We start from the raw sequence: 12593 nt of genomic DNA, 5'->3' as shown, positions 1-12593 counted from the left end.
GACATCAAGTTGGGAGGGAGGGTTGATCTGCTTGAGGGTAGGAAGGCTCTACAGAGGGATCTGGACAGGCTGGATCAATGGGCCGAGGCCAACTGTATGAGGTTCAACAAGGCCGAGTGCCGGGTCCTGCACTTCGGTCACGGCAACCCCACGCAGCGCTACAGGCTTGGGGAAGAGTGGCTGGAAAGCTGCCTGGCAGAAAAAGACCTGGGGGTGCTGGCTGACAGCTGGCTGAGTATGAGCCAGCAGCGTGCCCAGGTGGCCAAGAAGGCCAACGGCATCCTGGCCTGCATCAGAAATAGTGTGGCCAGCAGGAGCAGGGAGGTGATTGTTCCCCTGTACTCAGCACTGGTGATGCCGCACCTCGAGTCCTGTGTTCAGTTTTGGGCCCCTCGCTACAGGAAAGACATTGAGGTGCTGGAGTGTGTCCAGAGAAGGGCAACCAAGTTGGTGAGGGGCCTGGAGCACAAGTCTTACGAGGAGCGGCTGAGGGAACTGGGGCTGTTTAGTCTGGAGAAAAGGAGGCTGAGGGGAGACCTTATCGCTCTCTGCAACTACCTGAAAGGGGGTTGTAGTGAGGTGGGTGCTGGTCTCTTCTGTCAGGCGGCTGGAGATAGGACGAGAGGAAATGGCCTCCAGTTGAGGCAAGGGAGGTTTAGGTTGGACATTAGGAAAAAAGTTCTTTACTGAAAGGGTTGTCAGGCACTGGAACAGGCTGCCCAGGGAAGTGGTTGACTCGCCATCCTTGGAGGTATTCAAAAAGAGTGTAGACAAGGCACTTCAGGACATGGTTTAGTGGGCACGGATGATGGTTGGACTCGATGATCTTGAATGTCTTTTCCAACCTAAATGATTCTATGATTAGTGATTCGCCTCAGGGCCACACTGCCAGATAAAAGAAAAGGTTAAGGATGCACAGACTGAGGCTACAGATAGAAGGGACAAGGCAAATATTAAATGGTCATAACAAATATACACTCTCCATCCTTAGCCTACTGACTTCCATCACACTCTTGGTGAAAGCCATCTACACTACTGCATTTAGCACCCTTTCTAAAGCACCCCTCCCAAGCATCTATAACCACGACAAACTGTTAGTCAGCATGTCCAAAACAGTACTTAAGAGAGAAAGGATAAATAAATTTTTATAAGCACAGGTTTAATATCAGGATGGATAGATGCCTTCCAAACAGTCTGAGAACCCAAGGGTTCTAAAGATGAATTTCATGTCTCTGACAACATGTATCTACCTGGTAATTTTTAAAATTACTTTTCTCAAAGGTTCCTACTATTCTAGAAAGTATATTCAAGGTAATTTATTACTATTAATTAGCTGACTGAGTATATCTGAATCCTACAGTGTTTGTCTTGTTTAGACTTAAAAAAATTTCTGTTCTTAGACAATCAGTATAAGTAATACTTAATGAACTTACATATTAACAATAAAAAGTCTTCTTGAATATCAGAAACTCAACTAACATGCACCTCAAGGTTAAGCTGTTAAATAAAACATGGTAACACAAGAAATGCTTTAAATGGCACGTAGCAAGGACACCAGTAAGACTCATTCCAAAGACTTTGCTCCAAAATCATCAAGTTTATGTGATTCTTACAGCTTCTTCCCTGACAAGATAACAGAGACTCAATTGCAACTTAACAGGATTTAAAGATACAAATGCACTTACTTTCCCTGAAGCCAGGTAAAAATTTATTTTTTTTTTTAAATATTACCAACCCCACTGTGTTTTATTAGCTGAATAGCTAGTACAAACCACCAGTCATCTCTGACCTTCAGAAAAACTCTGTCTCATGTCAAAAAAATTGATACAATAATTTCATCTTTGTTGCTCTGGTGCTACAGTGCAGTAACTACCTCTGGACCTAAAGTAATACATTCCCTTTTAATCGTTATGGCTTCTGTTATATATGGTTACATTTTTTAAGGATAAATTCAAAGCTCACAGAACATGTCAAACCAACTGTTTTAGAGCCTGATGCTCATTATTTACTAACAATGCAATCCTGCTTAATGTCTCTCAGCTACCACCTGAAGAGAGTAATTAAAACCATACACCCATCTATCCATTGGCTTCACTACTGAGATGTTTCTCATTCATGTCAATTCTTACATTGCCTTTTTTTTTTTGTAAAATGCATGGACACCTGCTTCAAATTGAACTTAATAAATTTTACAAAATCTACAGCAAACTTCACGGGGTAATGGAATCTAGTAACTACAGGTGTGGATTATAACCAAAACTCAAATGTTTCATAATCCTATTACAAACACGCACTCTCATGACAACAAAATGTTTTATACCATTTTAAGGCTGTCACTAGACACATGCAAGTGAGAAAGGCTTTATTTTAACCCTTGCTTTCTAGAGTAGTTTTAGGAAATGCAGTAAAATTACTCTCATCTCCCATTAATTGGTTCAAGATCAAAACCTAAATCTTCTTTCAATTTGGTTTTACCTCAAAATACTCTGAAGACTGCAAGCTGCCTAGCTCCTCATCTATTTAGCCATTTCCTTTTCAACTCTATAGAGCTCTATAAACTGACTCCCACCTACAGTTTTATTTCATCTTCCTTTTCAAAGAAGCCTCACTGTAATAGTCTTTAATTTTTCTTTTCTACTTTTTATTCCTCCTTTCTCTGTTCATGCCCATATACAAATACGTGGATATAAACCAGAAACACAATATACTCCATGTATTCCACTATGATTCCCTCCTTTAAAAAGTGTTATAATGAGATATATATTTCAAAAATATAAACATATTTACATGTTTATAATATATGTACAGACATATAATCAATTTTTATCCATAAACTTTACAAGACAAAGTTATTAACAAGAGTTCTATATTTAAGAAAGAGAATCATACGTGGGTCCTCAAGCACAACCACTACGTAACCAGCTTGTTTCTTCAAATTTACTAATCAAGAAGGATGAGAAGGGGCAGATTTAGCTACTCTTTAAATTAGATGTTTATATTTAACAAAGTTTTGTGTGACTGGTCAATCTTTTAAGCTTCCAATTTTTCTGTGCATCCCCCCTGTTACTGTGTCAGGTACATTTTCCTATGCAAATGTCCTTGTTTTTTCCCAAGGTTTTTTTTATTCTTAATTCAGAAATAGCAAACTAATGCACTCTTTTTTTTCTCTTTTTTTTTTCTTTCTCTTTTTTTTTTTTTTTTTAATTAAACTGTGGAATCCACCAGCAATCCAAGTCATTCCGGGTTTTTGCTTAATTCTTACAGACAATACTAGAAAAAATATCCAGTATATTAATCTATACTGTGTTAGATCAGAATACCTCTTTCCCATAGACTAAACCAGCAAGTTTCATGTTACCTCACCAATATGAAATGTGCTTAGCACCGATACTATGCAGAAACACATCGGTTTAATTGGGTACATCTGTACTATGACTAGAGAATGTTTCTCAACACCTACCCCCCAAAAGCAAATCCTATTTCAACTGTTTTCTGCTGAGACAAGATCAGGAAATACCTCCAACCTGGCCCTCTCCAGACTGGATGGCACAGAATGGAGATCCAGGTGCCATCAGCAGCCAGTAACAACTGTATTACATTTCAGCCAGGTCCCTGCTCAGGATGCTCAGAGGCCTGAACTCCTGACACTTAGAGCCTGTCAGCAGTAAATTATACGAATGAAATCATGTTGATACACTGTCAAAACGCACTAAAAAATGAATGTAATGCATTTAGAATAATTAGAGCATTAGTTCTATTCTTAATTATAATAATTCTCATTAATTATTATTGAAGACATAAATACATTATTTTAAACATGCTGCATACAAGGCATAAGATGTCTGCTGTGTGACAACCCCTGAGACTGATTTTTATAAAAATCTGTTTCTAATTGGTTTGGAAAGGAACAGCAAAGGACTTGCATAAGTAGAAAACAGTGTATCAGTTCAACAACTCAAACCATCCATGAAGTTCTACAATGCAGCCACAAGAAAATAAGTTTTCAGTGACATCCCATTGTGTAATGAAAGCCATCAAGCTCACAGAAGAGAATGCACATTATTGGAATCATCTAGCTAACAGAGAGGAGTTGTTCTCGCACCAAGCTCTCTGGTAGCATGCCAACATGGACTTACAGCTTAAGACTGCAGAACTACTTTGCAAAAGCATAGTTGTTTTCTAGTAAAATCTGACATATGACATGTCCCCAAAATTCAAGCCAAACATTAAGCAAAAATTAAAAACAACAACAAAAACCCTCTAATCAAAGTCTAATTCTGACATATAGGCTTCTTAAGCTGTCAGCAGGCAAAAGATTTGGGGAGCATGTGACACACTATTTCAGTGATTTTAATGCAATGTATTATTTGGGCAATACTAGTCCAAACACTGACTACAGTATAGCCTTACTTCCAAAATCAAAACCCAGAGCCATTTTAGGTGCAAGGGGAGTGGGAGTGGGGAAACAGGGAATCCTAGAAACATAATAGAGCAACTAAAATGATGTCTCTTTTCACTCCATAAGAGATTCATCAATGCATAACACTAAACTCATTTGAACAACAAGTTATAAATTATCATAAATAATGTCAAAATACACAAGCTCTGAAACATTAGACAGAAATTAATCTTCTACAACACTGGTTACAAAGTCAAGCTGAATCATCAAATTCAAACTTTTTCCATCTTGATTTTTGGAAATAAAGCAAGAATAAACCACCAATCTTCATATGAGACCTCACCTCACACAGACCCATTTGCCAGATCTTCTGGTCTGCTTTCTAGTATTATTTAATCTTCCAGAGGTTCATGCTACTTTATGTTTCCAAAAGAAGACTGAATGAGAAGGATCTCAAGTGGACTTCTGGGCTAGCCAAAAAACTGAGTCTAAATTAACTCAAATTTAGATGCAAATGTTAAGCCTGCTCAATCTTTCATTAAATTTTCACACCTTTGCACTGCTATCTGCATGCCAACACCCTCTCAAGTTGTTTTTGACACCCTGGCAAACTCGCAGCTACTCAGGTTAATGCTGCAAGTGGCCATTCAGCCACAATTCACTCTCACTTAGCCTACAGACAACCTTGCTCCACCAAAAAATTAAGTCCCAGGAATCCAAAGGCTTATTCCAACCTGACTCTAAGGGCAGGACTTCTATTAAATATAATGGGCACTTTGTGTCAAGATTTTGAGGAAAAATACCTTGTAGTCTTAAAAAAGTAGCTATGCATTTTTACGTTACTACTAGATTCAAACACTTTATTCTGAAAATTTGTTCCCAGAGATTACACAGAATCATTCCACAGCAGAACTCAAAACTGCAGAAACTGCAGTTCCTTACTGCATCATATAATGGGCAAATAAAAGCTACATTATACAAGATACATCTGTATTGTCACAGATGGAGGAAGCAAAAATCCAGAAAAAAATGATTCACATTGCAATGTTAAGCAAGCTTGCTTAACAAGAATTACAGATTAACTAGCATCATGTATGACCTTTAGTGATGGATCCACCACTGTGACCAAAAATTACAGTTTAAATTAATTTCACACAGTACAGCCACTCACATATGGGCATTAGGCTGAGCAGCATTAGATTGTCACTGTAACAAAAGCCACTTCAATTCAGCTTTGTTAAGCTGAGCAAATAATGTCTTGTGCATCTCATTTACAACTCACATCTTATTTACAAGGGAAATGTATTCTTCCAGGGAAATAAAATTCTTACTGTGTACATGCCATAATCACAATGAAATCTAGAGAGCTCCAACAATTCTATTGCTTTCCCACACCTTATATAAAAGCTTTGCTCTTTCTATCCTAATGAAACAACATCTGTATCACCATAGTACTATGTTCAGAGAAAATGGGAACAGAATTGATTTAGGTTAGGGCTAGATTAGAACGTCTTCACTTTTTTTTTTTTCTTTTCAGTTCTCTATTCTAGTAATGAGACTTGTTGAACTCTCTTGAGAACTCAGTGGCAGAATCTTTAAAACACCTTCTAAAGTATCTCCTGAGAAATTACAATAACCTCATATAATAGTCCCTTGGGAGACAGTCCTGAAGGGCAAAGGGGTCCAAGAAGGATGGACATTCTTTAAAAAGGAAATCTTAATGGCTCAGGACCAGGCTATTCCCATGCGCCGCAAGACGAACTGCCAAGGAAGACAACCGGCCTGGCTGAACAGGGAGCTTTTGCTAGGACTCAAGAAAAAAAGGAGAGTTTATCATTGCTGGAAGAAAGGGCAGGCAACATGGGAGGAGTACAGGGATCTTGGTAGGTCATACAGAGAGGAAATTAGAAAGGCAAAAACTCAGCTAGAACTCAATCTGGCCACTATTGTAAGGGACAACAAAAAATGTTTTTACAAACATGTTAACAGTAAAAAGAATCCCAAGGAGAAAATCTATCCTTTAATGGATACAGAAGGGAACATTGCCACCAGAGATGAGGAAAAGGCTGAGGTACTTAATGCCTTCTTTGCCTCAGTCTTTAATAGGGAGAACAGTTATCCTCAGGGTATCTCTTCCCTCTGAGCTGGAAGGCAAGGATGGAGAGTAGAATATACCCCCCATAATCCAGGAGGAAATAGTTAGTGACCTACTATGCCATCTGGACACTCACAATCTATGGGACCAGATAGGATCCATCCAAGAGTACTGAGGGAGCTAGTGGAGGTGCTTGCCAAGCCACTCTCCATCATTTATCAGCAGGGGAGGTCCCAGAGGACTAGAGGCTTGCCAATGTGACGCCCATTTACAAGAAAGGTCAGAGGGAGGATCCGGGGAACTACTGGCCTGTCAGCCTGACCTCGGTACCGGGGAAGCTTATGGAACAGTTTGTCTTGAGAGCATTCAAATGCCAAGTCCAGGACAAGCAGGGGACCCGGCCCGGCCAGCATGGGTTTACGAAAGGCAGGTCCTGCTTGACCAACCTGATCTTCTATGACCAGGTGACCCACCTAGTGGATGAGGGAAAGGCTGTGGATGTTAGCTACCTAGATTTCAGCAAGGCCTTTGACATTGTCTCGCATGGCATACTCCCTGAGAAGCCAGCGCCTCATGGCTTAGACAAGCGTACTCTTCGATGGGTGAAAAACTGGCTGGCTGGATGAGCCCAGAGGGTTGTGGTGAATGGAGTTAAATCCAGTTGGCGGCGGGTCACAAGTGGTGTTCCCCAGGGCTCAGTATTGGGACCAGTTCTGTTTAATATCTTTATCAATGATCCAGATGAGGGGATCAAGTGCACGCTCAGTAAGTTTGCAGATGACATCAAGTTGGGAGGGAGGGTTGATCTGCTTGAGGGTAGGAAGGCTCTACAGAGGGATCTGGACAGGCTGGATCAATGGGCCGAGGCCAACTGTATGAGGTTCAACAAGGCCGAGTGCCGGGTCCTGCACTTCGGTCACGGCAACCCCACGCAGCGCTACAGGCTTGGGGAAGAGTGGCTGGAAAGCTGCCTGGCAGAAAAAGACCTGGGGGTGCTGGCTGACAGCTGGCTGAGTATGAGCCAGCAGTGTGCCCAGGTGGCCAAGAAGGCCAACGGCATCCTGGCCTGCATCAGAAATAGTGTGGCCAGCAGGAGCAGGGAGGTGATTGTTCCCCTGTACTCAGCACTGGTGATGCCGCACCTCGAGTCCTGCGTTCAGTTTTGGGCCCCTCGCTACAGGAAAGACATTGAGGTGCTGGAGTGTGTCCAGAGAAGGGCAACCAAGTTGGTGAGGGGCCTGGAGCACAAGTCTTACGAGGAGCGGCTGAGGGAACTGGGGCTGTTTAGTCTGGAGAAAAGGAGGCTGAGGGGAGACCTTATCGCTCTCTGCAACTACCTGAAAGGGGGTTGTAGTGAGGTGGGCGCTGGTCTCTTCTGTCAGGCGGCTGGAGATAGGACGAGAGAAAATGGCCTCAAGTTGCGGCAAGGGAGGTTTAGGTTGGACATTAGGAAAAAAGTTCTTTACTGAAAGGGTTGTCAGGCACTGGAACAGGCTGCCCAGGGAAGTGGTTGACTCGCCATCCTTGGAGGTATTCAAAAAGAACGTAGACAAGGCACTTCAGGACATGGTTTAGTGGGCACGGATGATGGTTGGACTCGATGATCTTGAATGACTTTTCCAACCGAAATGATTCTATGATTCTACAATATTGAATGGATTAAGCTCAAGCGTGACCATTTTCCAACTTCATCACACACTGTCACATGCCTTCATTTTAACAGATGCCGCAGGTTCAGTGGCAAAGAAAACCAAGTACACAGTACATCAAGCTTGATTGTATTTCAAAGTCTGGCAGGGCCTCATTGGTTTGTTCTACTTGCCTCTGCCTGCAAAAAAAATCACAAAGGAGCTTTGAAATTACCATCCCAGTAAGATTCCCACACTCTCGATGTTTGTGTTTCTGCAGCCTGGCTGACCACAGACTCAACAAAAGAGCAAACTACTGACTTTCATAAAAGAAGCTATGTCCCTACTTTAGTTGTCTGGAAATATTTCATTCATTAAGACAGTATAAACTGAAAACAAGACAGGCAGACTAATACCTGCAAGTGGTTTAGGACTATCACATTTTACACACACTGACAGACATCCTAAAAAAAAAAAAAAAAAAAAAAAAAAGGATGGTATTCCAGCACATAAGGTATCATCTGTCTTTTAAAAAAATAGTGCTTCATTTTACTAAGGTTAAGCTTGTAATAAAATGTAATATCTGTTTCTAGAACTATCTTCCCATGTTAACTGTCCAAAGTTACCAACTGAGAAGCAAAAGTTTTATTTTTAAGCTGCTGAATGCCAAGAGATGGACCTCTTCAAATGCTTCTCTGGCCAGCAGCTTTTCTTTGTACACATTGATAAAGTTGACGGGAAAACAATTACAATGATGGTTGTCCTGACATAAAGCCTTCAAGTATCAAAAGTACTTAACAGACAAAGTCAGCTTTCTGGCAATATCTAATAGACTGAGGACCACAGTGAAGCTTGCTGATTAACTGGTAACTGAAATTCATGAGTTGAGCTAATCTCAAACACCTAGCTGGCAGCTGACGTGAAGAAAATCAGCCTCGGTACTCCAGTGCTGTCAAGGAAGGTTCTCTTAAGTTATTGCTATTGATTTGTACAAACACGACAACCTGTGTGTGGTGTTTCAAGGAGTCTTTGGTTAGGGGGTATATCAGATACTGGTATCTTAACTATGAAAAGATTCTCTACAGTGTAATTTGTAACATGAATTATACCCTATCTTGTATCACAGAAAACACAACATGGCAAAAACCAAAGACAACACAACTGTGGCAATCAGCTACAAAACTGGCAGAAAGACAGTGTTTTGGGTTTTTGGGGTTTTTTTGTTGGTGATGGTTTTTTTTGTTTGGGTTTTTTTTTTTTTAAGAGAAAAAATAATCAATGCAAGTATCAAGGAAGCTGGCAGAAAGGACAAGGAGGGGGGGAGAAAATAGTATAGTGATAAAAAGAACAACTCCGTGAAAAAAAAAACAAACCAAAAATAAAATGGCATTGAAAAATGTGAAAGCTACACTAACAGAAACAACAATGTTATGCAAACAGCCTACTATTTCTTTTCCTTTCCTAGATTTGGGAAATGTGAGATTGCTAAAAAGCATCTAGAATACTACTGATTCTCATTAGACAAAAAGTCAAAGAAAAGATTCAAAGCTTACTAAATAGAATGCAAATTTCTTATAGCTTCCACAGCTTTTATTTCAGAAATTATTCCATATATAGGTAGCTAACAAATCCCAGCTGAAAACAGAGTTCATACATCTGAGATAGCATACACACATGCAATCTAGAGAGTTGAAACTCTCCTTCTCTTCTCCCCCAAACCCTAGCATAAGGTGATAATTGGCCAGTCTCTAAAACTCATATGCACGGACATGGATGTGCAAGCACTTTGCACACTGTAGGTGTATGTGCGCAGTATGTACCCATACAGTTAACGTGACTAGATGGCTACAGGTTAGAAATTAATGAGATGCAGCCACATTGTTATAGACCACACAGGCACCAGAAATGAAAATGAAGTCTATGCAACCAGTACATCCTGTCTTCTCTTTCCCCTCCTCCTTCACCTACTTGCTGGTTCAGACAGTTCAAAAGAAGATATGAATGCAAACAACAGGATAGACAATGAGGAGGGAAAAACTAGAATAAATTAAGCATGAAAAATAAAAATAATCCTTTCCTGCAGCATATACATACTGACCACATAACCATTTCAAGCTTCCTAGTATTTCATTACCAATGAACAAGGGCAAAAGCACAAAGCTAAACCCAAATGCCTATGCATTTTGCACTTTCAGAACAACTTATGGGTATTTCTCCTTATGGCTTATAGTAAAATCATGGTTCTCCAAACTTAAGAACTGGTTTTACAGTAATCAATTCAATCAAGTTTCTAAAACCAACGAAAGCAGTGCTAATATTATTTCTGTGTAGCTATACACAGCCACTAGCTGCAGGGTGGTGATGCCAGCATGGATTTTCCTGGGATTTACCATTTTTATTGCTATTACCTGAAGCAGTATACACTTTCTGTCACACCGCATGGCTGCAGATACCAAGCAACACAGTCCTGACACAGAATGGGGTCCAGCTGTCATTGAACACAGCAGAAAAGCAAAAGATAATGTGGGAGGTCTACCCAAAGCACATAACCAAATTCCTTCATCTGCCATACTGTCAGAAGCGATAGGCTCCTCTAAAGAGTGCAGCTGTATTAGGACCCTACTTTGAACTAATCTCTGGAAGTACCTACTGCTATCCATTGACTGCACTCGGAGCCTAAGGAAATTAGCCCTTTAACTTAGTCAGTTAAGCTGGGCAGTGTAATTACCTTTTCTCCAGCTCCTCTTTCCACAGTATGTTAAATAACATGGGTATTGTTATTCTACGACCTAGCAGAAAATACTCATTTTACTGAAACACAGCCACAACACTTCTGGAGGAAATTACGCTATGATCCTCATTCATATACTAGGTCTAAGAGATATTTCACAGCATGTACTGTAGCAGGGAGATAAAGAAATGACTGAGCAGGAAAAGCTCAGCATTTAGATTCATCATAAGGGTCTCCAAGGAAACGTAAACGTATAAGAAAAACAAACAAATAGCAATTTTTGTTAAGCTGTTTGTTAAATTATTTCTCAGGAAGAGTGAACTGCAGGTATACTAAAAATTGTAGGTAAAGCAGATTATGTTGTTTATCACAACATTTAAGAGCTTTTAAAATTACTTATTTAATCAATTGTATTTTATGAGCTGGCTTCTATAAGAATTTAATGTACTTTTAAAAAAATAAAAAACAGCAAAATCTAAAAGTAAAGCTAACTTAAACTTGGAAGCCCAGCTGTTAGCAAGGGCCAGACCATAGTCTCATAGGACAACTTCTATAGGAGCTGTGGCAGATAGACTATATACTTATATTCTCCATTTTTAAATCTAATTAATTCAGATAGACAATCAATGGATTTCACTGGAACTTTTCCAGTTTTTAAGAGGACAAACTAACAAAATAATTTAGTATCCAGTAAGATACAAAAAGTCTCTTTTTACTAACCCAGATCCAAGTACTCTTAAGAAATCTGTTAAGTTTATACAAAATTTATTCTTAATACTTGTATAGCTGTTAGCAATGAACTTGTAATTTTTTAAAACAGACACCTCTTTGAATCTATAGAATCACTGAAACTTAAAAATGCCTATAATAAACTTATACTAAACTATTTAGTCCAATCAATACATCTGAACAGTTTATTGCTGTTGTGAAACAGCATCATAGAACAGAAGAAAACTAGCTACAAACCTTAGTTTTACTTGTTACTTCAAAGTTGTATGCAGTATTACAAAATACATATGGCAAATTCATAATTAGGAAAACAGCTGAAAATTTTTTGTATCACTATGCTTATAAAAACAAGCAGAGGACATTATTAATGTCAAAGTAACTGTTACTTCTAACAACTAATACATTCTGCAATTTGACGTACCTTCTTCAGTATTTATAATTTTTGCTAAGTTTTCTTGGAACCATTTTTATGGCAAAGTACATTTGAACACTATTTATGTTTTGCCAGGAATGGCAACAGTATAGTATTATTTTTAAAAAGTCTCGCTCAGTTTGCAAATACAAAAGAAAGACTATTTACTTGGGTAACAGATAACTGCAACAATTCACTCTGCATATCAGTTTCTTTAATAGCATAATAAAATTAAAATATATTATAACAAATAAGAGTAACATCCTCAAAGGAACTTGCTATTATAAAACTGAAAGGTATGAATGCCTTTGGTTCTTCTGCATCCCTCTTCCTGCCCATGAATTATATAACAGAGCTGCTAAAAAGAATGCCTTCCTGACCTAGAAAGTCTTTACAAACTTCTTATACCTTTGAATTCACAGTATTTTCTCACAGCTTCATAAAAAGGGTTAGACTTTAAAACCAACCACTAACCTAAATACAAAAGAACTTCAACAAGACTTAAAATCAAACCTTTACTATATTGTCTGTTATTCTCAAGAAAGAAAACTTATATGTTTTCCATTTGAAAATAGCTACCTAAAAACCTGCTTTAGATT

At 39.2% G+C, this 12593-nt stretch overlaps 1 protein-coding gene across 4 annotated transcripts in view; it reads right to left on the bottom strand.

Moving 5' to 3' along the window:
• Positions 1–12593, bottom strand: part of ENTREP2 (endosomal transmembrane epsin interactor 2) — a 160835-nt gene that overhangs the window by 105285 nt on the left and 42957 nt on the right. Inside the window, exon 1 of one of the 4 annotated variants that reach the window (XM_075045438.1) lies at positions 559–658. The exons of the other annotated variants lie outside the window; for them this stretch is intronic. The gene's annotated coding sequence lies outside the window, so the exon portion shown is untranslated. Of the gene's footprint in view, positions 1–558; positions 659–12593 lie in introns of those variants that run through there. 4 annotated transcript variants of the gene reach the window in all.

This window comes from Buteo buteo, chromosome 13 (genome assembly GCF_964188355.1).
Source record: "Buteo buteo chromosome 13, bButBut1.hap1.1, whole genome shotgun sequence".
NCBI classification, from domain to species: Eukaryota; Metazoa; Chordata; class Aves; order Accipitriformes; family Accipitridae; genus Buteo; species Buteo buteo.
This window is presented reverse-complemented; position numbering and strand designations above follow the sequence as displayed.